The sequence below is a fragment of the Hydra viridissima genome, unplaced genomic scaffold (assembly GCF_058129835.1).
Source record: "Hydra viridissima isolate aposymbiotic clone 2 unplaced genomic scaffold, HvirCarnegie_v1 scaffold_2, whole genome shotgun sequence".
Taxonomy (NCBI): Eukaryota; Metazoa; Cnidaria; class Hydrozoa; order Anthoathecata; family Hydridae; genus Hydra; species Hydra viridissima.
Genome location: NW_028324301.1, coordinates 3257143 through 3261775, shown reverse-complemented (window position 1 = coordinate 3261775; position 4633 = coordinate 3257143). Strand labels below are relative to the sequence as shown.

The window sequence follows — 4633 nt, the reverse complement described above, 5'->3', positions numbered from 1 at the left end:
CACAAGAGAAAACTGTAAAAAATTAATAAGATTCAGAGATGTTTAAGAAAAACTGCCAAAACTGACCAAAGTTACCCTGGCTAACGATACTCTTTAATTTGCGCAACCCTCAAATCCACAACAGAATATGCTTTGAAATTTTGATTAAGGCATTGGGAGGCATTCTTTTTTTATTTTTGAGCAAAAGCTCTCAAAGAATTTCAATTATTTTTTCCAGATTTTTTTTCCCTGTAATTTTCTAATTCTACAAAGTTATACAATTTTCATGACATTTTTTTTTTCATTTGACCTCCTCATAGTATCAAAGCTTTTAAACTCCTAAATAAATTATATTTCATGAAAAAATAGAACATAGATACTCACTTCTAAAAGAATTATACTATACTAATTATAGTAATATATACAAAATCAAATATTTTTAAATTCTCATGTTATAGTTTAGAAATATTAACATTTCACCATGAGCTCCTGTTAAGCTATATCTCTTTGCAGTATATACATTTCCACCTATACTAAAAAGCCTTTCACTCTCCACAGAAGACGGTGGGCAGCTTAAATACTTTAAAGCAAGCTTTGCTAATAGTCGCATTTTGGTTTTCTGTGATTTCCACCACAACAAAAGATTGCTTTCTTTGTCAATAAGGTCTTCATTTGAGTAGTGTTGAACTTTGTTTAATAAAGTTTCATTTGAAATTAAAGTTTGTGGTTGACTGATTTGTTTAGAATTAAATCCTACAAGTTCTTCAAAGCAATTGTCAAAACCCATTTCTACTATATCTTTCTATTCATTTAGTACTGTACCATTATTTTCATGTTCTGAGTCAATATTTTCAATGTCACAAGCTGCAGACCGATCATTTTCAGTAACTTTGATGTTTTTTATATTTTCATGGGTTTTAATAAGCTGAATGGTTATGTTCTCAGTACTTTTTTTAGCAGCTGAAAAGGTGTTTTCATTTTTGAACATTTTTAATTTGAATCTGGGATCAAGGAATATTGACAAGATGATGTTATAGTTATCAGTATATTGTTTGAAACTATTCTCCATTGAATTAGTTGTCATCAATTAAAGCTTTATTAATGAAATGTTTCAAAAACTGTATCTGTGGTATAATATCTGAGACAATAGAATTTCTTTCACTCAAGCGAACTCTTGTTTTGTGAAGATCTTTTAGCAAAACACAAAACTGTCCAATAATCATCCATTTGTTTGCATTTAATAAAGGAAGCTTACCATTTTCTTTTTTAACGACTAACTTTTTTAACTCTACACTTGCAATGATATTTATGCATAGCGTTCTCCACTACAGGCCTATTCATTAGGGTACAGCGAGAATTTTTTTTTCTTCTAAAAGCTTAAGAAAAGGTGTATTCTTATGTAAAATCAAATTTTAAATAGGGTTTCCTTAAAAAAATCTTTGATCGGAAAAAGTTTTGATACCCAAATTTTCACTTTTAGAAATTGCAAAATTTAGTAAAATCTTATTTGTCACATTTGTCCTTTATTATGTTTTACATGTCCTTCTTTTTCATTGCGATGAAATATTAAATGCAAATAATGTTTCTAGACCAATTGCAAGCTTTTTTGATACTTGTTTCAAAGTCATTATCTTGCATGAATCCTACCAGCAATGCAGATTCTGGACATTTCAGGGGAGAGGGTCTTCAATTTTCAATGAGGTTTCAATGATTAACAAATTTGCTTATAACAGTTGTTTTTTTTGTTTCATTAGAAACAAAGGTGGTGCCAGTGATGAGGTTTCCCCAAAAAACAGGAGGTCTATCCCATCTTACTCAAATAATATTTTGATAACACTACTATAACACTATTAAAAAAACAATAAATAAAACAACATATCTTTCAAATCTATTGACATTGAAAATTTATTAAAATTTCTTTCTTTGTTTTAAAAACAGGTAGCAACTCTCTATGTTGAGCTCTAGCTCTAATATATCCATCTCTTGCATCTGGTCCAACTACTGACATGGATGCTACTGTCACTTGTTTTACAGCACACTCGGTACTTTGAGTATGAATTTTAACAGAAGGAGTTATTAGAGGTGTCAATCTTAGCAATACCAACTTATCTTTAGTGAGCGAACAAGTAAAAACAGGTTCTTGTACTACACCATTTTCCCATTTGACTAGCTCTTGAAGAGTAGTTGCTTCAAAGTTCAGTTTAGGTATTTATCTTGGTCTGATTCGCATGTCTCCAAGGATATTATTACCCCTTTGTTCCAAAATTCGGTCAACTGCAAAGTTGTGGTCTTCTGCATTATTACTAGATAATAAAGAGGTTAATAAACTTTCATGGTTCGCATACCAAGCGCCTAACTGGATGTAGGGAGTCACAATTTCTCTTACTATAACAGGTTGATTTCTAAGAATTCTCAATTGAGACAGAATGTGATTGGAAGCATCTTCAAGTCTATCTTTAACTTTAATGTCAAAAAAAAGTTTAAAGTAAAATTGTAAACAAAATAATACAAGTAACTCAAGATTTTTCAAATTCTGATCAGTTAAGTCATGTTTCCTTGTCCACATAAAGACTATTCTCATGCCAGTAGTGAGCCATCTGGCATGACTTAAGGGGCCACATTGAATTTCTCTAAGATTAGGTGGCAATACACCGATCTTAACTGCTTTACATAACTTGTAGGTTTGTTTTTGATCTGTTGACATATTTTTTAGTATTGTTTCTGGAATGTCAACAAAGCTCTCTCCCTCTGGAAGAGCTTTAAATTGAGGATTGTACTCCATTTTATTAACATCAGCAAGACATTTTCCCACAGGACCTACAAAGCCAGTACTACATGATGTTAGTCCATCAATTTCTTCTATTAGGTGACGCAAAAATAACTCATTTGAATGAAGCATGCATATGGCCCAGTGGCATTTGTGACCTAACATCTTTTCAAGATGTGTTATAGCACCACCTTTCCAGCCAGTGTTAATTGAAGTACTATCAGCTCCAAGTACTAAACATGATTCAGTAAGATTATATTGTTGCAGCAAATTATAAACACCTTCAGCAATCTTTTTAGCTGGCTTATCTGAATGAGTATGTGCATTTGGAGTAAAATGACCAAGATATCGACCACCAGGTTCTATAGTCACAGTAATGTGTTGCTCTTTGATAATAATAGGATGTAGTTGTCCATTTGAATCATTTATCATCGCTCTTGTTGAATCTTTTCTTCCATCAAAGTAAATGCCAATATTATCTGCTTTTGGAAGATTAAAATTGTCATTATTCTTTGCTACTACCATGATTTTTTTTCTTGCTCTCGTCAACTTAGAAGGATCACAAGCAAGGTAAGAGTATTCAGGGGTGAGAAATCCTGCTTCAACTAAATCTTGCAGATAACTTGTAGCAATTGCTGCAGTTGCGGCAGGTGAAATCCCAAACCTATAAAATAAAACTAGTTTATATTTATTTTTATTAATTCATTATCCGAACTTTTGCTGCTCAACAAAATAATAATCTATATGATTACCTTATACTAGCCATTGCTGTGTTTTTTATTGACATAGTGTTTTTTCTTGACTTCTTTTCTAAAAATCGTGTTACAAGGAAAGCATAGACACCTAATTTATCCTTTAGAAGCCTTTCAACCAACAATTTAATTTCATTGTCTTGTTTTAAAGTAAAGTTAACATTAACTGGATTATAGTTGTCATTGAGTGAAATATCAGGAGAAATACTTTTTTGATATTCTTCATATAATTCTATATCTTGTTTTTCTGTGACCTAAAACCAAACTTTTACAAATATTATTTTTGTTTTATGTGTGTGTGTGTGTGTGTGTGTGTGTGTGTGTATATAATTTGCTATATAAACAAAGAAAATATTTACTATTATGAAATTATATTTACCTCAAAGGATGCTTGATCATCTTGTAGCTTTTTCATTCTTTTCTCATAAGCTTTTTCGTCACTGATTTTTCTCTTATATTTTTTTCTAAGTTTCGTTGTCTCAATTTTATCAGCATGTCCCATTTGCATGTCAGACTTTTCACCTGTCTTATTTCTTTGACTGTATAACCACCTGAGCTCCATAGTTGGAATTTTTTTAGAAAAAATACAGGTGCAATTTATATGTGCTTTACTTTTACAATTTTGGGGGGAAGAACACCCAGACATATCATGTTCACACAGAAGAATCTTATGAGGACATGTTATGAGGTCCATTAGCTTATCTAACTTCAATATAAGTTCTTCTTTTACTTTTGCCTTAGTTCTTCCCCATGCAACGTTTTCTACTTTCTCCCAAAGGGTTTTAATTCTATAATAAAGTGATTTCTCACCAATAATAACTGGCTGTTGAAACTTAACATTTGCTTTTCTCCATTGAGCAAGAACAAATGGAATCAGATCGCTAGCAAGATCTTTGTTAGAATATTTATTATGGTGTAGATTGCATGTCATGCTTTTTTGTTCTTTTAGTAAAATCCCTTTTTGAATAACTGCTCTGTTTGTAGGCAGCTCACTAGGAATAAAATCTTTTCCAGGTCCAATAAAATCTGAAATTGCAGTGGTGGATGATCTAGTCTTAACTTTTGACATTTATGAATATCTCAATTAAATAACTAATAATGAATAAAATAGTAACAAAGTTCGATCTTGTATAAA

At 31.4% G+C, this 4633-nt stretch overlaps 1 pseudogene across 1 annotated transcript; it reads right to left on the bottom strand.

Moving 5' to 3' along the window:
* Positions 1-2359: 2359 nt before the first annotated feature.
* On the bottom strand, positions 2360-4633 carry LOC149891573 (uncharacterized; annotated as a pseudogene). The gene is made up of 3 exons (XR_016450012.1): positions 3878-4633; positions 3499-3752; positions 2360-3410 (listed from the first exon to the last, which is right to left on the bottom strand). The product of XR_016450012.1 is annotated as an uncharacterized LOC149891573 (transcript).